The sequence below is a fragment of the Leptonychotes weddellii genome, chromosome 4 (assembly GCF_054177405.1).
Source record: "Leptonychotes weddellii isolate Sample4059 chromosome 4, ASM5417740v2, whole genome shotgun sequence".
Lineage (NCBI taxonomy): Eukaryota > Metazoa > Chordata > Mammalia > Carnivora > Phocidae > Leptonychotes > Leptonychotes weddellii.
This window is the reverse complement of record NC_138372.1, coordinates 138,436,130-138,459,836: the sequence shown is the minus strand read 5'-3', so window position 1 is coordinate 138,459,836 and position 23,707 is coordinate 138,436,130. Positions and strand designations below refer to the sequence as shown.

General features: G+C 40.4%; 1 long non-coding RNA gene across 1 annotated transcript in view; it reads left to right on the top strand.

The window, feature by feature from the left end:
• Nucleotides 1-14,405, top strand: part of LOC145720952 (uncharacterized) — a 32,914-nt gene extending 18,509 nt beyond the window's left edge. The window contains exons 3-4 of the long non-coding RNA XR_014144320.1: nt 10,555-10,628; nt 14,306-14,405. This is a non-coding gene — a long non-coding RNA (uncharacterized LOC145720952). The remainder of the gene's footprint in view (nt 1-10,554; nt 10,629-14,305) is intronic.
• The last annotated feature ends 9,302 nt before the right edge of the window (nt 14,406-23,707 follow it).

The window sequence follows — 23,707 nt, the reverse complement described above, 5'->3', positions numbered from 1 at the left end:
CAGGGAAAATAAATAAATAAAATAAATAAAACGGGTGAAACAACCATAAATGACTCCCTTTTATATCCTCAGCTCTTCACCCTCTCAGTGCTCGGCAGCTGCCCTCATGTGAATGCCACAGAGCAGCCAGAGGGCGTAAGAAGCACTCCAACAAGTCAGGGCTGGGTTCAAATTCTGACCCCAGCGATTATTAGCAGGGAGACCCAGAGTACATTACTGGACCACTTTGTGTCTCCATTTACTCCTAGAGCTTTTGTGAGAATGAAAGGAAAGAAAATACCTGGTTTTCCTGAAATAACTTTGTAGTAGACCATGCTAATCCCCATTCCTGTGAGATGGTGAAGGTTCTAGAGGACGTGAGGAGCTTCTTTAATGGTCTCAGTGTGATGTAAGGCCTTCAGGAGAGTACATAAATACCACCATGAAGAGGAGCCTTTGACATGTTGTGGTGGGCCATATGGAGCACTTACCAGTGCCCACGTGTACTCATCTTCTGGTCCTTCCACCTGGCTGCCAACTGCCACCTACTTGCAGCCACCTGAGTTACAGTCATGTGACATCTCTTTGCCTTTCCTTCTCCCAGGTTAATGAGTGGTCAAAAAGCAGGTGTGGTGGGTGCCACCATATACGGATGGACAAGAATCCTCAACCTGTAAGACAGGTGTTAAATACATTCAAATGATCATGAATGAAGCGGTCCTTAAAAAGAGACCTCACCCCTTGCTTTTTGACTATTTTTGAGGAGTATTATTACATGGCATGAGCAAAGATTTCTGAATAGATCTAGTAAAGTTTCGCATTTGCCTATTTGTGTTTTCCCCTGCTAACTTTCGTGAGCAAGGATTTGTGCTGACCCATGGAGAACCCACCATGCCCACAGTCACGGCCCTTCCTGATCCATCTGTCACCTAACAGTCTTGTCTAGTGTGGGTGCTCCTTTCCAAAGATTCTCCTTCTGATGTCAAGGACTGTGAAGATCACTTAGATAGTTGTATCACATGGGAGGAGATATAAGCTCTTACTAGACTTTCAGGAATAGTTACAATCATTAAAAAATAGAAATAAATCGGGATTCTCTGCCTTGGGTTCACTAGCGGAGGCCTCCCCTCTCCCTGCTCCGAGGTCCTCTTTCCAGTTCTCTGAGCCACATTAGAGTTAGGGTCTGGAGGTTTCTCCTGTTAGGGCTCTGGCTTTTTCTACCAGTTCATTCTCTTCTACATTTTTCTCTGTTGTTTCTTTCTTGTTTCTGTTCATCGCTTTTTCTTGTCTCCTTTTCTGACACTGGCATTATTTCTTGCCTTCTAATTTCTCATGTCTCATCTTTTCCATAAAAGGAATAAGCTTCATCATTGCTGACCAAGTCTATTTTTTGTTCTCTGTGGGCTTATACTGAAACCCCATTCAAAACTGCCAGCATACACTGGGTCCTGATAAAATTACAGAAAGTGGAGAACCCCCCCCAAAAATAAATAGTCACTTCCTTCTTGGAAGGGCCTTCAGTAGCACAACCAATATGTCTTTCATCAAAAGCTGTGAAAAGCCTGCTTCTCCCTCTCCCGCTCCCCCTGCTTGTGTTCCCTCTCTCGCTGTGTCTCTCTTTGTCAAATAAATAATAAATAAAATCTTAAAAAAAAAAAAAAAGAACACAAAAGGCAACCTAGGTCCCAGCAGGACAGGCACATGGAAGGGGCCTGAGAACTCAGCTGTGGGGAGTCCTGGTGTCTTTCCTGTCTCTGCTACGTGACCTTGAGCATGTTACTTTACCTCTCTGAGCCCTGCTTCCTCAGAATATAATAATACAGACCTTGTAGAGGTATCCTAAGGATTAAATGAGATAATGAATGTAGTTTTTAACCCAGCACCTGCCTTTAAGCCCACAATAGGAAAGGGAGCTATTCTTGTAGTATTTATAGTCACAAGAGCAAAAAACAGAGCTCATACCCTTGTGGCGCCCATGTCATTGAGGAGTGGGGACACCACATTGCTAAGGGTACATATGTGGTTTCAGTAAAATCTAAACCAATTTCCCTCCCCCCCAGCTCTTTGTTCCTATACAAAGTGACACTGAATGCAACATAAATATTAACATCCCCTCCCATTCCCAAGCTTTCCCAAACCTAGTAAGAAACTGAGAAGAGAGAGATCACACTCCTCTCCTCTATCTCCTGCTACTCAGCAGCTAGGGTGATTTTCTTCCACTCAGATTGTGGTTACTTGGGTGAAAACGTCATGATCCTGCTCCTCCCCTCACACTCACACCTTTTCCACCCTCCACGACTTTTGCTGAAAAAGCTTTTAGCAAAAAAACTTTAATCTACCATTATACAAGCTGCTATAGCCATCTATTTAAAACATTCTTTTTCTTTCCTGAATGCATGCAAAACCTATTTTGTAATATAGTGAAGAAAACACCTCTTGCATAAGGCAGAAGAAGGGAATAATAAAAAAAAAAACACAGACAAGAAAAGAGAAGGAAGGAAGGCGCTAGAAAGCAGGAAAGCCCGCTGGTCCATGGGCCTGGCTGACCTTCCTGGGGGTTGACTTTCTGGGATTGAATGGCTTTGTAAATTGGTGTTTGATTTCTGTAAAAAAAGGAGGCGTGTCCCAAGGTCAGACTTGGCCTCTGGGTCTTCCTTTCCCTGCTTGGACTACTTGGGCACTAGATGAAATTTTGGCCCCATAAGGTAAAGCTGTCCTCTCTCCTGTAAGTTTTAGCCTAAGCTTGTTATCCTAGAGCAGGGTTTCTCAGCCTTGGCACTGTTGTTATTTGGAACCAGATAATGTTTGTTTGAGGAGCAGTCCTGTTCATTGCTATAAGACAATTAGCAGAATCCCTAGGCTTCACCCATTAGATGCCAGCAGTAACTTCCCCTCCAGTGCAATTGTCACAACTAAAAATGCTTCCAGACATTACCAAATGTGCCCTGGGGTTCAAAATTGCCCCCATTTAAGAAGCACTGCTCTAAAGTTATCATTGAAGAGAGATTAGAAGTATGCACAATACTTGTTGGGTTCAGAGATGGTACAAAATTTTATAATGTTTTAAAAATATTTGATTTACAAAAATCTAATCAACACATCTTATTTCTCCCCACCACCAAAAAAAGTGCTTAGTTAAGCAAAGTACACCTATAGAAAAACAATCCTTTCTGGGGGGGCGGGGGGTAGGGTGGGGGGTAGCCTGGCTGGCTCAATCAGTAGAGCATGACTCTTAATCTCTGGGTCATAAGTTCAAGCCCCACATTTGGTGTAGAGCTTAGTCAAAAAATAAAAACAGAACAAAACAAAAAAAAACCCAACAAAAACAAAAAACACCACAATCCTTTCTTTTTTTTTTTTTTTTAAAGATTTTATTTATTTGACAGAGAGAGAGACACAACGAGAAAGGGAACACAAGCAGGGGGAGTGGGAGAGGGAGAAGCAGGCTTCCCGCGGAGCAGGGAACCCGATGCGGGGCTCGATCCCAGGACCCCAGGATCATGACCTGAGCCGAAGGCAGACGCTTAACGATTGAGCCACCCAGGCGCCCCACCACAATCCTTTCTTAAAAGTACATGGCCCAGGGCCACCAGGGTGGCTCACCCGGTTAAGCGGCAGACTCCTGATTTTGGTTCAGGTCACGATCTCAGGGTTGTGAGATTGAGCCCCACAGTCTGGCTCCACACTCAGCAGGGAGTCTGCTTGAGATTTTCTCCCTCTGCCCATCCCCCCACTTGTACTCTTACACCCACTCTCTCTCTCATAAATAAGTCAATCTTTTTTTTTTTTTTAATGGCCCAATTCATACTGTTGCTAGGTTTGAAAAAAAGGCAACACCATGACCAACTCAAGTTCAGCCTTGGGATTTAAATAAAATATCGAGAAGGCGATTTCTCCTATGAGGCTCCCTTTGGAACAGGAACAGAAGTTGCTCTTACAGTAGAGCAGTCCAAGAAACAAGTCTTCCTGGAATATGTCTTTGTGTTTCCTGTTGCCTCTCTCCAGTAGGCTTTCTCCAAAGAGCCATGTGTCTCGCTTGCTTACTTCGTTCAGGTATCTGTTCAAATATGTCCTCCTCAGAAAGGCCTTCCAAGACCAACCTTTGAAAATTGCACCTTCCCTAATCTGGCACTCCTTATCCGGGATGGCACTTCTCACCATCAGGTATACTGTGGATTTCATTTTTCCTTGTTGTCTGCCCTCTGCACCTCTAAAATGTCAGTTCCAGGTGATCAGGGATTTGTTTTATTCTCTGCTGTCTCCTTGCACCTGCGAGTAGTGCCTAGCACGAGACAGTTCTCAGTAAATATTTGTTGAATGAGCCCATGAGTGGAGGTGGTGAGTGGTAGGCAAGGAGATGCCCGTCAGATGCCAAGGAGGTCTCAAAGTGTTCCCCTGGGCTGGGGTGGGAGGGAGACTTTTCACTGCATATTGTATGGTACCTTTTGAGTTTTGAGTCCTGTGAAAATAGTAGCTACTTAAAACAATTGAAATGTAAAAGAAAAACATGGTCCGTTTCTTCCTTTCACCAAATGGGGCCAATAATGCCTGCCTCACCATCTCCACATTGCTGTATAGGAGTCTCGTACACCAGAGCTGTTTTTACCATGTCTCATTTACCCTGGCTGTAAAACTGGCTTGTGTTTATTGTTCGCATAACATAAAATGACAGATTGTTTTAGATCCTCATTCCTCATTTTGAGAGCCTCTGGGTCTCTTTTAAGTTGTGCATCAGTGTTTCTTCAGTTTTTCAAGTATTTTCGGCCATATAAAGGCAAAAAAAAAAAAAAAGAATAGCAAGCTATCACTGTGTGTCATCTACAATTATGAAGAGCAATTATTTCAAGCATATTATATCTACTTAACTTAATAGCTGCTTTCTGAGAAAAGAGAAGTGTAAATTCAAATTTTGTAAATCAAAGAGTTCAAATGCATCATGGAGACATTCTAAGATGATCCTGAGGTGAATATTTTTATTTGTTAAAACATGGAACAAAAATCCTTCTATGAAGCAAGTAATTATTCCTGTGGTATTGTGATTTATAATATGAAATATATATTTGGTCTTTGTCCCGTGTTTCCGCCATAGAACTCCTAACACCCTTGGAATTTACAAAATGATGAGAGTGACAAATGTGTCTTTTGTTATGTTAATAAGGTGACTTTTGGACTGCACCTAAGGATGGGGGCTGGTTGCCAGGGGAACCAACCTAGTGATTAGAGGGTTGGAACTTTCAGTCCCATCCCCCTGACTTCCAGGGAAGGGAAGAGGGGCTGTAGTGGCCAATGATTTAATCAAGATCACACTTATGTCAGGAAGCCGCCGTAAAAACCCAAAACGACAGGATTCAGAGAGCACGTGGTGAACACGTGGAGGTTTGGGGAGAGTGGCCCACTCCCAGAGGGTGTGGAAGCCCCTGATCCCTTCCCCATACCCTGCCCTATGCATTTCTGCCACCTGGCTGTTCCTGAGTTATCTCCTTTTACAATAAAGTGGTGATCTAGTAAATAAAAGTATCTCTGAGTTCTGTGAGCCATTCCAGCAAGTTAACTGATCTACAATCCATTGGGCAGAAGTGCAGGTGATAACCTGGACTTGTGCCTGGCATCTGAAGATGGGGGGAGGGAGCAGTCTTGTAGTAGGGAGCCCTTACCATATGGAAGCTGATGCTATCTTCCCATACACAGTGTCAGAATTCAGTTGAATTGTAGGATACCCAGCTGGTGGCTGAGAATTGCTTGGGGCGGGGGGGTGGGGGGGTGAAGCTCCACACACATTAGAATTGGGTGTGGAACTGTAATCCCTTATTCTATCCTGACCCATCCTTATCATGCCCAAGCTTCACATAAACATCACATCTGTCTTCTTGAGTGGCATGATTCAAAATACAGAGGGCAGCGTAGAATTACAAAGATCCTAAAATACATCTGCCCACTCAGTGCACTTGAATTCTGGTGGGCAGGATACGTGTAATGGTCAGGGTGGGGGTGTGCAAAAATGAATAAACATATAAATGAATGAGTGACAAAACAGATAGTAGGACTGCTTTATGGCAAAGCAAAGTAGAAGTTTATTGCACAAGTCATTCCATCTTTTTGGAACTCAGGGCAAGGGGGCAAAATAATGCAGAAACATATTATGCAGAAAATAATCACTTTAGGCAACTTTTGGGTAGCCTGCTAGTGTTTTGGAATGCCATAAAAGTGCAGAAGACAGACCAGCCTGACATTCAAAATTTAGAGAAGTGACAGCTCCCACTGGGGGCAAAATAACCATGGGAGGTGAGGAGGCAAGCTGGGTATGTTCAAGGCATATGAATTTGCCCAAACCAAGAACTAAGGGATAGTTCTTAGAGGCTCAGGGCCAAGCAATGTTTTCACCCACTTTTACAAAGAAGAAATAACCATCAGCACCGTCATTTTGAAATTCAAAAACAGACTCTTTAAGGAAGTGACATGCCCAGATCACCTGTGATGATATAAGGATATTGGGTGGCAAAGGACTTGTTGCTTCTTTAGAGCTTCTAGGTCCCTCTGCTCTCTGGGCAGCTCAGTGCAGCAGGAGAGAAGGAGAACAATAGCTTAGTGTCCTTCAAAATACGGCCTCAGCACCTGCTTCAACCTCTCCTCGTTCACTTAATGTTTGAGACTTCCAAAATGACAGTGTTGAGTTGGTTTGTCCCCATTTAAAACGGACAGTTTCACATCAAGCCACCTTTAGCCTACATATGGCTGCCTTGGGCTGTGGATTAATCCCCTGGCCAGCCCTATCAGTTGCAGCCAAAGAGCATGGTTAGTCAGTCAATAAAGAAGGCACGAGCCATGACAACTTATGCAGAAAATGATTAGGCTACTTTCAGTAAAAGGCAGCTGTGAGTATGATGGGAAGAAGTTATTTCCCACCCAAACTGTGTCTATTGATGGCAGGGCTGTCCTAGCCATCAGGGTTATCTGTAACCTCTCGCCTGTATATCTGACCAATCATCAAGACTTCTCATGACTTCTCTGTCAGATTGTTCCATTCCTCCCCTCCCAGGGCAGACAGACATGCCTTGCTCAGAGCCTGCTTCAGGAAATGACTAGCTGTCCAACTGCGGGGAGTGTGATTGTCCAATAGCCTCCAGCTGTCGGATCCTTCAGGCTCTGCCTCAGCTCCTCAAGTCAAGGTCACACTCTTCTTGGGAGGATCCCCGGCCAATAACTGAACAAGATGGTGGTGCAAAGACAGCCATTTCCCCTCAGTGCGAGCCTCCTCTAGCAAGCCCTGTCTGAGACGCCGCTCCTCATGGGGCTAGCCAACTTGGTCAAGTCTGATGGCCCTTTGACTGCTCTGTCTGCCCAGTTCTGCTTCCTCCCCTTTTCCTTGGTAGGTCTTCCCTCCCAGTAAACCTTTTGTAGGTGCCTCTTTTTTTAGCCTTTACTTCCTTAGAGAACCTAGGCTGTGACAGTGGCTCTCTTCCCTTAACCCTGAGGGTTTGTCAGATCCCACTGCAGGATGCATGGTATCGTTTGAAAAAGTCTCCCAAGATCCTGCACCCGTCCCAGTGATTCTCTTATTTCCAATTGGGAACGGTGGAAAGTACCACTGACTTTTTCCTAGACAGGAGAGGTATAAAGGAAAACAGAAATGATATGTTCAAAACTTGAATAACCATCACGTGAAAAAAATGAAAAATGGGTACAAATGACCAGGTTTGGGTTCAATGTTATAATTTTTTTCTTTTTTCTTTTCTTTCTTCTTTCTTTCACTTTAAAAAAAAAATAACAATTAGAAATATTCAACAGAAGTCAAATTAGTTGCTGCCTGAGATGGGAAACTCCTGGCACTGGGCTATTCAGAAGGCTGTTTTTATCGAATGAGTGATTGGGCCACATGAATTCTAAAGTCTAGGTTCTATGATTCTAATGAGAATTCAACATTCGTCACCTGCGGCAGGTGATACAAAAAAGAAAACTATCCTTGACTCTAATAGTTCACAATCTAATTAGCAGGACCCTGTCTCAAGCAGATCTCATTTAAAGTTATTCTATATAAGTAGAACTGTTTACAATACCATACATTCTATACCAAATCTGTGCACTCCCCCAATATGTAAAATCGTAAAAACATACTTAAAAGCTAGAATTGAGGGGCGCTTGGGTGTTTCAGTCATTAAGCATCTGCCTTCGGCTCAGGTCATGGTCCCAGGGTCCTGGGATCGAGCCCTGCGTCAGGCTCCCTGCTCAGCAGGAAGCCTGCTTTTCCCTCTCCCACTCCCCCTGCTTGTGTTCCTTCTCTTGCTATGTCTCTGTCAAATAAATAAATAAAATCTTTAAAAAAAAAAAACAAAACCTAGAATTGAGCTACACACACACACACACACACACACATACATACACACACACACAGCTTAGAAGCAGGGAGCCTTGCTCCTGTAATTTCATCCCTCTACTACAGGTTTGGAACTTTGACCTTCAGGTCATGGAATAAGAACCTTCTATTTCTTTGAGCTTTTGACCAGGTAGGAGCCAGGTTAAAATGGAAAAGGGGAACCACTAAGAGGTTGTGTTGCAGGGGATTTTAATTTTGAAATAAAATCAAAATTGTAATTCAAAAATTAAGATTTTAAAAAGTGCAAAGGTGAAAAAGAAAAGATAAGCAAAAGTTATAAGGATAATACTCAAACTTGTTTGTTTCTTTTCAATACATTAATTAAAAATTAATATTAGCAAATACCAATATTCATCCTTTACACTAATCCTTGGGAATTTTTTGATATTTTTTAGTTGAATGGAATATCAACTGGAAGAAATCAGCTTCCAGATCTTAGGCCTATAGGAGAGAAAACCTAGGTATGCTTAATAGATCACACATTGTTCAAGTTTATACATGTGAGTTTCCAAAAAATTTATAGGATAATATATGGGATGATATCTGCAAACCTAGCTGAGGGCAGGTTTAAAGCAAGGTGAGTTTTAGGTTAGTTCAAGCTTAGAATACAAGTACAAATAAAGATGGGAGGCAGGAGACCGTAGTGGTTAAAATACCAGTGTCAGAATCTGGCTTTGTTTGGATTCCTGCACTGCCTCTTCCTAACTGAAGAATCTTGAGCGAGTTACTTCAATTTTGTGTGTCTCTGTTTTCTATGAAATGAGAATAAAGAAACCTACTTCATATAAGTTTTGCAAGAATTCATATATAAAGCACTTAGCACACAACTTGGCACATGCTAAGTGGCCAGTTAATGAAAATGACCTACAACAAAATGCAACCTTAAAATAAAAACCTTATCACAATGATCACTTCTAATGTTTAAGTAGTTAACTTAAGCTATAGACTAGGAAGACTGAAATAGAATAATAGTTATTACTGATTGACCCTCTACTCTGAGCCAAGCATATTGGCAGACATTTTGTTCACAAAACACTGATTTTCATGTTATATCTGGTACTATTATTAGATGAACAAACCGAGGATCAGAAGGTCAGAGAGGTGGCAAGTGACTCTATGCCCCAATCTCCTTACTATGCCAACTGCCTCTAAGGCTTGTAATGCAATCAAATTAATCTGTAAATAAAATTATGATATTTTATTTATGTTTTAAAAGATTTTATTTATTTATTTGTCAGAGAGGACAAGCAGGGGGGAGCGGCAGGCAGAGCAGGCAGAGGGAGAAGCAGGCTCCCCGCTGAGCAAGGAGCCTGACGTAGGACTCTATCCCAGAACCCTGGGATCATGACCTGCACCGAAGGCAGGAGTTTAACCGACTGAGCGACTCGGCGTCCCTAAAATTACAATGTTTTAAACAGTGTAACCAATTGCAGCTTCCACATCATTCCTGGCAGATGTCATGTAACATTGGTGGGAATATTTCCAATGATGGGAAGCTTACTGTCTTTGAGGCAGCACATTTCACTACCAAAGGGCTTGATGCCTACAGAATTCTCCTTTACTTTAGTGAATTGTGCTATAATGGTTGGTTTATAGCAGTGAAAGCAGAGGAATTGCCCTCTGTTGCAATCAGTATGTTAACACATTTTACAGTGTGATTAACTTGTACTCCTGGGTTGGCATCATAGTTCCTATAGTGCCTGATGGACCTTGGTCTCAAATCTACTACCAGTCTTTAATCTACTGGATTGAAATGAAAAGCAAGATGGAAGATTCCACTGTCCTCCAGCCCTGTCTAGTGCCAATACTTTCTGGATTTGTGGCACTTATTGCCATTTCTAGAAGAGGCATGCCCCAAGACACATCTTTTGCAACATAGAGAGGATTTGCAAAGTTAGAAGAAGGAATGATTACCTGTGGGAGGGGCTGGAAAAATTATTAAGAGGAGTTATTCACTAAAATGCTAAAACATTGGCTTAAAGAAGTTAATTCCTTCAACATTTAGTTAGCAGTTTGACCACCAAAATATCATGTTTACTTTAAGTCACCAAAGAATGAGCAGTAAGCACTATATTTTTTTCAGTTATTCAGTTATATATCCTTCTTTAAACAACTTAGTACTGTACATGGAAATCCAAATATATATACCAGATAAATTATAATAGTTCTCTCTCTCTCTCTTTTTGTTTTTTTTTTTTAATGAGGAGCAACTTTTCGTTTTCTAAAAGACCTAAGATCCTTTGAACCTGGGAAGAACTACTTCAAGATTCCTATGAAGGTAAGCTTCCTCAAAACACTTACTTGGTGTTTTTTAGACACATAACTAGTAAGACCAAAAAAAAAATTAAAAATGAAAAAAAGATAAGAAGATACACAAATGGCAAGTAAACACATGAAAAAATGCCCAACATCATTTGTCATTAGGGTAATGCATTTTATTTTATTTTATTTTAATAATTTTTATTTCTTTATTGAGAGAGAGAATGATAGAGAGAGAGCATGAGAGGGAGGAGGGTCAGAGGGAGAAGCAGGCTCCCTGCTGAACAGGGAGCCCAATGCGGGACTCGATTCCAGGACTCCAGGATCATGACCTGAGCCGAAGGCAGTCGCTCAACCAACTGAGCCACCCAGGCACCCAGGAAATGCATTTTAAAGCCACAGTGGGATAGCACCACATGCCCACTAGAGTGGCTATTATGAGAGACTGACAATACTAAATGTTGACAAAGATGTAGACCCAGAGCTCTCATACATTACTTGTGGGGATATAAAATAATACAGCCACTTTGGAAAACAGTGTGGCAATTTCTTATAAAATTAAACACATACTGGGGCGCCTGGGTGGCTCAGTTGGTTAAACGTCTGCCCTCGGCTCAGGTCATGATCCCAGGGTCCTGGGATCGAGCCCCTCATCGGGCTCCCTGCTCAGTGGGAGCCTGCTTCTCCCTCTCCCTCTGCCTGCCACTCCCCTTGCTTGTGCTCCCGCTTTCTCTCTCTCTGTCAAATAAATAAATAAAATCTTAAAAAAAATATTAAAAAATTAAATTAGGGCGCCTGGGTGGCTCAGTGGGTTAAGCGACTGCCTTCGGCTCAGGTCATGATCCTGGAGTCCCGGGATCGAGTCCCACATCGGGCTCCCTGCTCAGCGGGGGGTCTGCTTCTTCCTCTGACCCTCTCCCCTCTCGTGCTCTCTGTCTCTCATTCTCTCTCTCAAATAAATAAATAAAATCTTTAAAAAAAATTAAATTAAATTAAACATATACTTACCATACAATCCTTCAATCCCACTCCTAGATATTTATCCAAGAGAAACAAAAGCATATGTCCATGTAAAAACTGGTATGTGTTTCCAGCAGCTTTATTCATAATAGCCAAAAACAAAAACAAAACCAAAATAGACCAACCTAATGTCCAACATCCAGTGAATGGATAAAGACATTTAGTATGTCCATACATGGAATACTAAACAGTAATAAAAAGAATGAATTATATAGACCCACGCTAATAATGCCCAACTGATTTTTGGCAAAGGCACACAAGAAATTCAATGGAAGAAGGACAGCCTTTCCAAAATATAGTTCTAGATAACTGGACATCTATAGCCAAAAAAAAAAAAGAACCTCAACCTTGAGTCACAGTATCCATGACAAGTATACAGAATAGATAACCATTTTAGGGCTATTTATACCATTTTTGGTTAGGATTAGGTATGCCTTAAATGACATAAACCCCAAATTAGCAGGGACTTAATTACATGGGGTTCTACTTGTTAACAACAACCAAAATACAGATTAGGGATGGTACCCCGGATCCCATAAACTGTGAAAGCCCAAGGCACTTGTGCTTTGATGTTCACTTTCCTTAGAATTCCACCTTGGTCCAGGTTGGCTGCCTTAGCTGTCCCTATGTCTACATTCTGGCCATCAGGAAAGAGAAGGGACAAAGCAGTGGTCATCCTTTTCCTTTATGGACACTTGCCATGTGAAACCTCCCCTTCTACTTCTTGTCCATCACTTAATTTACAAGGCCCACCTTGGTGAGTGGGCCATGAGAAATGTGGTCTTTATTCCGGGTAGCACTGTGCCCAGCTGTTTATTAGAAATTGTATTGATATTACTAAGAGAAAAGGAGGAAGGTATATTGGAGAAAAATTGCAGAGTCTCCCACAGGCCACATTTACATTTTCTTCTTCAAAGGTTCTCAAGCCTCTATCATCTTGAAAGCTCTGAACAAGAAGTACAGTTTTCCTATAAAAATCTAAAAACACCCAACACTCATTAACTGAGGTAGCATTCATTCAATAAACACAGAAATAACATAGAAATACTTTCCTTTTTTAAGAAACTGTGCTAGTTGCTAAATTATTAAGATAAAGACACACTGTTAAGGGGAAAAATACCTCATTTTTAGTAGCAATTAAAAAACCCTTATTATTGGGGCACCTGGCTGGCTCTGTCAGTGGAATGTGCAACTCTTGGAGTTGTGAGTTCGAGCCCAACCCATGTTGGGCATAGAGATTACTTAAAAAAAAAAACAAAAAAAAAAACCTTACTGATGTGGTTTGAAGGTTGGGGTTTGGAGCCAACAGCCAAGAAAGAATTATTCAGATGCTTTCAGTGCAAAAAGGCGGTTTTATTAAAGCACAGGGACAGGACCCATGGGCAGAAAGAGCTGCATTGGGGTCATGAGGAGTGGCCCATTATATACTTCCAAGTTGGGAGGGGGTTAGGGATAGCACAGCCCTCCAAGATATTTTGGAAACAAGGGGGCTAGCTATTGTTAGGAAAAGGTCATTTATTACTGTTTAGTAAACCTTCATCATGAGACCCTTCAGATGTATATCAGTGGGCCATATGCTTAGAGGATGATTCCTAACATGTATCATGGGGGTAGAGATAAAGGAAGTTTCCAAAGGAATTTTTAAAGATTTTATTTATTTGTTTGTTTGTTTGTTTATTTGAGTGAGAGAGAGAACACGAGTGAGCGGGGGGGGGCGGGGGGGAGAGAGAGAGAGAGCGAAGCAGAGTCGTCACTGAGCATGGAGCCTGACACAGGGCTTGATCTCGCCCCCCTCCCTGAGATCATGACCTGAGCCTAATTCAAGAGTCGTCGCTGAGCATGAAGCCTGACACGGGGCTTGATCTCGCGACCCTGAGATCATGACCTGAGCCGAAATCAAGAGTCTGACGCTTAACCGACTAAGCTACACAGGCACCCCTCCAAGGGAATTTTTATGTGTTAAAGAAGACTTACAGGATTCTGGGGGTTGGGCTAAGATTGTCTTTTGCCCTTAGCAAAGTGTCAACATCGAGCCAGCTGAGCTCCCAGAGTAAGGTCACTCTGCTGTTTCAAGGACTTGTTAATGGACTGTAGGCAGTAAGGAAATGTATTTTTTCTTTTGCCTTTGTTTCCCACATCATTATTACTGATATGTAGTTTTTAAGTATACCTGTTTTTTTTTTTTTTAGTTCTATAGAAATGATCTAAGAAACAAGGGATTAAATTTTGGCTTTTAAAAAATATTACTTTTTATTGTTGTATATAACCCTTTGTTTATTTGGATATTTTTTCAGAAAAAGATTTAAAGATGATATTTTAATTTTATTTTTTTAAAAGATTTTATTCATTTATTTGAGGGACAGAGAGCATGCACTATCGGGGTGGAGGTGGTGGGGAGGGTAAAGGGAGACGGAGAAGCATACTCCCGGCTGCGCAAAGAGCCCGATGTAGTACTCGATCCCAGGGCCCTGGGATCATGACCAGAGCCTAAGGCAGCTGCTTAACCAACTGAACCACCCAGGCACCCTGATATTTGAATTTTAATAGCCCTTTAAATGTCTTGAATCTGTCCCCTGAATCAAGTAAATATTTCAAAAATGACAATGTCCCATTTATTTTCAGTATTTATACATAATTGGATTATCCAGGTCTTATCTCTCTTCTTTTATTCCTTAGCTCATTTCATCAGTAACCAAATCTCTATCAGGGTTCCTTGCAGAGAAATGAACATAAAGAAAACTTACTCAGCTTTAATGAATAGAGAAATACTTCCTGGAATTTCTGGATTTAAATAAATACTGAGAATGTGTTCATCAGTGAATTTCATTTATTTGTGTTATTATTCATATATAGTAGAATTAGGAATCTCCAAAATGCTATTCTCTTCTTATAAAAGTCCATTTATTCTTCTTTCTTCCATTCTACCAATCTTTACCAATTACTTATAAGGATATGTCTTTTCCACTAAAATGTGACTCCACTGTGGTCCAGAAGTGTCTTTTTCGTTTCCATCTTTCTACACTCAGCATATTACATCTGGTATTTAAAGAGCTATTCAGGGGCACCTGGGTGACAGTCGGTTAGGCAGCGGACTCTTGGTTTTGGCTCAGGTCATGATCTCAGGGTTGTAAGATGGAGCCCTAAGTCAGGCTCTGCGCTCAGCATGGAGTTTGATTCCGATTCTCTCTCCCTCTCCCTCTGCCCCACCTGCTCACGCTCTCTTGCTCTCAAATAAATAAATCTTAAAAAAAAAAAAAGCTATTAATATTTTAAAAAGATTTTATTTATTTATTTTTGTGAAAGAGAGAGAGAGCACGGGTTGGGGGGGCGTGGAGGGGGTGTGGAGAGGGAGAAGCAGACTCCCCGCTGAGCTGGGAGCCTGATGCAGGACCGATCCCAGGATCCTGGGATCATGATCTGAGCCGAAGGCAGACGCTTAACCAACTGAGCCACCCAGGCACCCAAGAGCTATTCAATAAGTATCTGTTCAAGAATGAATGAAAGAAGAAAAAGAATAAATGTGGTCTTTCCAGAACCCAGATCCATCGATGGTGTTCTGTTTTCCCAAAGACCATAAAAGCTATTCACGGTCATATTGCACGTTTCACTGACATTCCAGAATTCCCTGGTCCTGATAATATTTACTTGCCCTTCTAGAAAGGCCTTTGAGAGTTTTCAGCAAAGGAGAACGGTAGGATATCATAACCAAGGCATCATCATAGAACACGCTCTCCTTTCTGGCTATTCAGAAGAGATCAGGTGCTTTCCCTGCGTTTAACATTCCCTCTATTCTTGGTCAAGTACAACACCCACTTCTCCCTGACCTCTGACTCTCAATTTACTCCTATAAAACAATCAAGCCTTTTTTTGTCAGCAGCTCAGGGTTAATTGTTCTTTCTAAAGCTTGACCTTCGTACTGTTTTTAATCCCTACCCCCTCGTATCCACAGATGCTGCCTAGCTGATATATTTTAACTTATTTATGCTGCTCGCATGCATAAGCTCTTTCTAGCTGTGCTGCTATGATAGGAAAAGTCACAAAAGGAAGGTGACCTCTTCTCACAAACTGCTTAGATAGATCTTTTAACAAATGGTGGTTTAGAGAAATAGTTATACACCTGTGTCCTTTCCTTTCACTGATCACTAACCAGTTCAAATGTTCCTCTAGTTGTTACTTATTCTTTTTTTAATTGTTCAAGCCTGAAGGCTACTAACTATATATTAGCCTGATTGAAAAAAATCAATGTTTAACAAATAAGTGAGGCATTAACTGTATGAAAGTTAGTCATGTCAAAAACACACATATGACTTACCCAGAATAACCATCTTATGTCCTAGAGAGGGGGTTTGGTGTAAATTTCCTATCAAGTTGCTGAAATATTGAAATATTTCAGGGATTCCTGAGGATTTCATGGCCAAGAAAGTGTGTGAACTCCTCCTAAAAATAATTTCAAGTTGAGAGCAATTGCCCCAGAGGAAGACCAGGAGAACTAGAAAACAAAAATTCTGCTCTTAGGTCCAGGAAAAATTTTGTATCGGGTCCTGGGAAAACTGCCGGAAATTCGCATTGCCCTTGATTCCTTTTCCAGATGCCTGTTTTACTAGAGGGGGGAGTTGTTTTTTTTTTAAGTGTCTTCTGATATGTATGCATTCTTACTGTATTTTAAATCCTTAATGAATTCCAAATGTTCCCTTTGCTTATTCTTGGGTACTCCAGCACTGAAATACATGCCAGAAAGGAACAAATTCTTTTTCTAACCTTTTACTCCATGATTGCCACTGATCACTTCTGAATTGTAAATTATGCACTTTTGAAACTGTAAGCGCCCAGCTGCCTTTACCTTCCCCAAGCCTTGTCACCTGGGGACAAGCTCCACTGGTTGAGCAGATGTGGTAGTACCTGTATTTTTTCTCATTTTTCTTCGTACATATGAGTACGCCTCATATAAAATGACTCCTGAATTCAGACAAAATTCCTGGTATGTATTATAAACCAGTACCTTCGTCTTTGCACCACTAATCTCAGTGGTAACTTCCAAAAGCTGTTCTAATACTTAACACCAAATTAAAGTCTTTACCTTTGCTTTTACAAAATGTAAAACTATGATACATTAAAAAACCTAACAGGTCAAGAGAATGAGAAGACAAGCCACATACAAGAGAAAATATTTGCAAAAGATGTATCTGATAAAGGACTGTTATCCAAAAATATACAAAGAACTCTTAAAACTCAACAATGAGAAAACAAACACCCAGATTAAAACGTGGACAAAAGACTTTAACAGACACCTCACCAAAGAAGATATACAGATGGCAAATAAGCATATGATAAGATGTTCCGTACTGTATCTGATCAGGGAAATGCAAATTCAAACAACAGTGAGAAAAACAACAACGAGATACCACTACATACCTATTAGAATGGCCAAAATCCAGAACCATGACAACACCAAATGCTGGCAAGGATGTGGAGCAACAGGAACTCTCATTCATTGCTGGAGGGAATGCAAAGCAGTACAGTCTCTGTGGAAGACAGTTTGGCAGTTTCTTATAAAACTAAAAATACTTTCATTATATAATCCAGCAATGGTGTTCCTTTGTATTTCTCCAAAGTAGATGAGCTTTATTTATAATTGACAAAACCTGGAAACAAATAGCTAAATAAACTGTGGTACATTCAGACAATGGAATATTATTCAGCACTAAAAAGAAATAAAAAGCTATGAAGGAAAGCCACCAAAAGACATGGAGGAATCTTAAATGCATAATACTAAGTGAAAGAAGCCAATGTGAAAAGGCTATATACTCTATGATTGCAACTCTATGACATTCTGGAAAAGACAAAACTATGGAGACAATATAAAGATCAGTGGTTGACATGGATAAGAAGGAGAGATGAATAGGTGGAACAGAGGATTTTTGTATGATACTATATGGTATGCCTGTATGGATGTATGATATGATTTGTATGATACTATAATGGTAGACACATGTCATCATACATTTGTCCAAACCCATAGAATGTACAACACCAAAAGTGAAACTTAATGTAAACTTTGGACTTCAGGTCATGATGATTTGTGAATGTATTCTGGCAAAATATACCATTCAATTTTAACAAATCAATTTTAGGAATTTTAACAGATATACCACTCTGGTGCAAGATGCTGAAAACGGGAGGCTGTGCATGAGTTGGGGCTATGAGTATATGGGAAATCTCTGTACCTTCCTCTCAATTGTGCTGTGAATGTAAAACTACAATAAAAAATAAGTTCTACTAAATATATGTTTTAAAAAACTATATGGTTAGGGCTCCTGGGTGGCTCAGATGGTTAAGCGTCTGCCTTTGGCTCAGGTCATGATCTCAGGGTCCTGGGATCGAGCCCCGTATCGGGCTCCTTGCTTAGCAGGGAGCCTGCTTCTCCCTCTGCCTGCCACTCCCCCTGCTTGTACTCTCCCTCTCTCTCTGTCTGGCAAATAAATAAAATCTTTAAAAAAATTAAAAAACTATATATGTTTAAAAACACAATTTAACTGAGTAAATTTTAAAGATCCGATTGGCTTTATTCAACAATTCATGAATTGGGTAGCATACTATCTGGCATATAGAAAGAAGCTCCAAAGACCTCTATAAAATGAAAGACTTTTATAGGCAGAGGGGGCAGGACAAAAGAAAAGGGGGTTAGAAGCAAAGAGTGGGTTGTTTCAGGCAAGGTCACCTTCCTTTTGGGGATGGTAGGGGTCTATCAGGTGGATTACCTGACCAGGAAATTCCAAACTGTCTGGTTAAGATTGCATTCCTGGGAGAAGCTGAAAATGCAATTACATTAGGGATTAAATCTTGGTTTAGTGATGTGGGCTTAGTACAAGTGACTCCATTTGGGGCCTGTTGTCTCTTTAAAATATTTAATATATATATATATTAAATTGTGTGTGTGTGTGTGTGTATACACAACTGACTGGAGACTTGAGTGTTAAGATGCTAAAAACGGTGTCAAGCTAAATTCATCTTCCCACTAAAATACCATGAAAAAGTTTTTGAAAAATAAGAGTCAACTATTTACAAGAAGAATTTCCACTTACAGTACGGAGGAGGCTAAATCTAGAAACTTTATCATGGATAATTTATCCTCTGAAAAAGAAGAGCAGGGGTTCCCAGCTGGCTCAGTAGGTAGAGCATGTGACTATTCTCTCAGGGTTGTGAGTTCAAGCCCCACATTGGGTGTGAAGCCTACTTAAAATAAAAATTCAAAAAAAATTTTGAAAAAAGAAGAGCAAATTTGCAAGGTAGAAGTTAAGCCTTCAAACTGTTATTCAATCAGAATCTACAAATCCCCAAAGGTGGCACCACAAAGTACAGAGGGCTAGGGAGGCGGGTGAGGCCGGTTACAAAATGTGATGGCTAGGCCCCAAGAATAAAGAGCTGCAGATGAAGCAGCACGTGGAAGCACACTGAGAGCCCACAGTATTCATGCTTGTAGTTTTTACATTTATCACAGCTGATTAAAAAAGAACCACAGATAACCTCTGATTCTTGACAACATAAGGTCTCCTCATTGCAGACAACTGGACAGTGAGTCAGGACAAGATCTTACCCCGTGGCTGCTCGACAGGTGATAAATGTAAACGTCTGCTGGATTCCAGAATTTGGCCAAGGGAGCATGTACTTGTACCCTCCTACAACTTTAGACCTAACAGTTCTCAAGAGGATGGTAAAGAGAAGCAGAGGAAATTTCATCTATCTGTTGGCCAACTCAGACTGGAAGGAACTTCCCTCGTTGACATGTAATAGGAAAACAATCATCACCACAACATAAGAGGGACCAAAAATTCTACAGTTCAAGGAAACAGAACACTATCTGAAGATTCCAATGAAGAGCATATATCTGAAAATGACTTACTGTAGGAAAAGAATACTCTACAAAATGTCTGTGTCCTTAATAGAATGCAAGGAGACATGATATCTATCAAATAGTGACCCATCAATTAAGAATGCGAGGAAACTAAAAATTTCACTGGGGAATTAAAAATTTCATTGGAGGCAAGAAAGCAAAATAGATTCTGTTGATAATCAAATCAGTAATTTATAGGATGAGTGTGAGTTTTTTCAGGGAAACTTCCTCACCTTTCTATGGACAGTTAATGCTTACAGCTCAGATTTCCCTACATACAACTAGCTGTTACTTCACTGTGCTTCACTGTAATTGCATTTGGTGTCTGTGTCTGTCTGAGACTATGAGTTCTTTCAGGGAGGGACCATGATCTACACATTCTTATCCCCAGTGAGCAACATAACCCCTAACCAGTGGGTCCTCATTAAGTGCTTGATGAATGTATGAAATGAGAGCTCACAGTTGCCTTGGTTTTGTTTACATTTTTGTTTTTTAAATCATTGTACAAAAAACCCCATCTATGACCAAAGTATCATAGAACATAGGGCCAGAGTGTGGGATGTGAGGCTAGAGTTTAAAAGGTATGGGCTGTGGGGTGCCCAGGTGGCTCAGTTGGTTAAGCAACTGCCTTCAGCTCAGGTCATGATCCTGGAGTCCTGGGATCGAGTCCCACATTGGGCTCCCTGCTCAGCAGGGAGTCTGCTTCTCCCTCTCACCCTCCTCCCTCTCATGCTGTCTCTCATACTCTCTCTCAAATAAATAAATAAAATCTTTAAAAAATAAATAAATAAAAGATATGGGCTGAAAAAATATAATTTTTTTTTAGAAAAACAAAGCTAAAGTAATAGACAAAGGAATGAGGATGACATCAAGAGTAAATTAATTTACTTATTTTAAATTTTATTTTCATTCCAGTATAATTAACATGCAGTATTAAATTAGTTTCAGGTGTACAATACGGTGATTGAACAATTCTATATAGTACTCAGTGCTCATTAAGATAAGTGTACTCTTGGGGTACTCGGCTGGCTCAGTCAGTAAGGCACACAACTCTTAATCTTGGGACCATAAATTTGATTCCCACGCTAGGCATAGAGATTACTTCAAAAAAATTAATTAAAAAAATAAGATAAGTGTACCCTTAATCCCCATTCACCTATTTCACCCATCCCCCCACCCACCTCCCACTCTGGGAACCATCTGTTTGTTCTATATAGTTAAGAGTCTGTTTTTTGGTTTGTCACTTTTTTCCCTCTGTTCGTTTTGTTTCTTAAATTCCACATATGAGTGAATCACATGGTGTCTTCTTTTGCTTAGCATTACACTCTCTAGATTCATCCATGTTGCTGCAAGTGGGAAGATTTCATTCTTTTTTATGGCTGAGTAATATCCCTTCTTGAATCCACTTCTTTCTCCATTCATCTATCGATGGATACTTGGGTTGGTTCCATATCTTGGTTATTGTAAATAATGCTGCAATAAACATAGGGGTGCACATATCCTTTTAAATTAGTGTTTTTGTATTCTTTGGGTAAATATCCAGTAGTGTGATTACCTGATCATATGATAGCTCTATTTTTCATTTTTTTTGTAAGTAAATAGTAAATTTAAAAAAATAGAGTAAGTAGTGACACAATTAGTTTAATTTAGAATTAAGAGAGGAAATGCTACTTTTTAAAGGTCATTCTAGAAGTCAACAGAGTAGTTGAGCTTACCACAAGATCACTTTCCTTTTTCTTACTCCCTAACTTCACTTTTTTCCTCCCCCTTTTTTCTTTCCTTTTTTTTTTAATGTTTTCCATGCTTTGAACTTGCCAATGACATTTACAGATACTACAATGCTAGCTGTTATAAGAGATAAACCTAATTCTCAGTAGCTTAAAAATTAAGTCTAATTAATAAAGTCTAAAATGATCAGCAAATAGGCTCTCAAGGATCCTTTCATGTTCCCACTCTCCTCTAAAGCCTTGCAATCCTCTCCATTCAGTTCGCAGAGAGAGGTTGATTCAGGGACTGAACAGAGGTTCAAACTGGAAGATTTTATGGGACAGGCCCACAAGTGGAGCACATCACTCTGGTCATATACCATTAGTTAGTGCTCACTCACATGGCCACACCGAACAGCAAGGGAGACCCAGGCAATGGAGTCCAGCTGTGCTCTGATGGAGCAGAATGGGTTTGGTCAAGAGCTAACAAGTCTGTCTCTGCCGCAAACTCCAGATTATTCCAACAATAGATAATCGTGATCTAGAGCACTCTGTTCAGCTCTCTCCTTACTTTCTTACTTAATGCTTGCAGTAATCTGATGGGATTGGGTGTTAGTATGTGCAATTTAGTAGCCAAAGGTAACATAGCTCTGATAGACAAACCAAGATTTGCACTCAATTCTGATTCCAAAGCCCACTGCCCTATGCAGCATTTCTCCAATTAAATCATGATAAAGCGAGACTATAACCTGACTGAATTGCAATTAAAATTAAAAGATCACCTAACTACTGCTTCATCAGTAGAGTCCATCTTTTGAAGTTTTTCCAATTTGAATAATGCACCTATGCAAATTCCCCTGGACTCTTATTTTAATGTAGGGCATAGATCTGAAGAGGTCACGACAGTCCCTTGTACATGAGTGGTGCCTACTCACTGTCTCATCCCTTAAGTCTCATTAGTGCTAACAAACTAACACAAATTTGTGTTTCCAGAGGGAACATCTTTATACCTCACTTTTTCTTTTTAAAGATTTGTATTTATTTATTTTAGAGACAGAGCGAGAAAGCGTAACCAGGAAGGGCAGAGGGAGAGGGAGAGGGAGAGAGAATCTCAAGCAGGCTGCGTGCTGAGCGGAGCCCAACTTGAGGCTCAATCTCAGGACCCTGAGATCACGACCTGAGCCAAAACCAAGAATCATTTAACCAACTGTACCACCCTGGCGCCCCTATACCTCATTTTTTAAAGACATCTTAAATATATTGTTCATTTTGTTTTTTTTAAAGATTTTATTTATTTATTTGACAGAGAGAGAGAGACACAGCAAGAGATGGAACACAAGCAGGGGGAGTGGGTGAGGGAGAAGCAGACTTCCCGTGGAGCAGGGAGCCCCATGCGGGGCTCGATCCCAGGACCTGGAATCATAACCTGAGCCGAAGGCAGACGCTTAACGACTGAGCCACCCAGGCGCCCCATATCGTTCATTTTATCTTCATAACCTTTGAACAGTAGAGACATCAGATATGTCCACTTATTAATGAATAATAATAGTTCAATTACTTTGTGCAAGGAATGGTGCTAAGCAATGTATATATGATTATAATTACTTCTCTTATAATTATGTAAGATACATCTTACATAATTATAAGTACTTATATAAGATACTTACATCTTATATATTACATATATATAAAACTTCATTTAATCCTCAACACCACTTAACAAGCTAAGTGTTTTTATTACCAGTATTTTATTGATGTGGCAATTAAGGCATAGAAGGTTGAGTAAATTGACTGAAGCAACAAAGTTGAGCAGTGAAGAAAATAAAACAGGTCAGGCTACATGAAATTCTCCCAGTAATTTTCCCGAGTTCAAGTTCATAGGTCCTCTTTATTTTTTGTTTTGCCATTATCCTTGCCATATATATTCCTATTCCTCAAAATACTTATCACTTGGGCTTTCATGACTTTCTCTATTCTTGCTTCCCTGCAACTGCATTACACCTTTATTCCATGAGCTCAAATTCCTTGATTTGAGTTTGTAAACCTAATAATTCCTGTTGTTTCATACACACATGCCTTGCTATTTAAAACATGAGGTAAACACCTAATTTAGCTGTTTCCTAAAGTAAATCCACAATTTATTGATGCAAAGAAATCCCTAAACTTCCTCTAAAACAAAAGGGTATTATTCTATCTAGACACATAGTTGAGATTAAAGAAACATCAATTTCCATTTTAATAAGATTTAACTTATTTTTTTAGTTTTATTTATTTAAGTAATCACTACACCCCATGTGGAGCTCAAACTCATGACCCTGAGATCAAGAGTTGCATGCTCTTCCGACTGAGCCAGCAGGTACCCCTAACTTAGTATCTTCTGTCAAATTTCTGGTGCCATGCCTAGCACAAAACCAAAGACAACTTAAAAAGCCGGGGGGGGGGTTGAAATATTAATATTTTAAATGAGTCACTCTCTAAAAG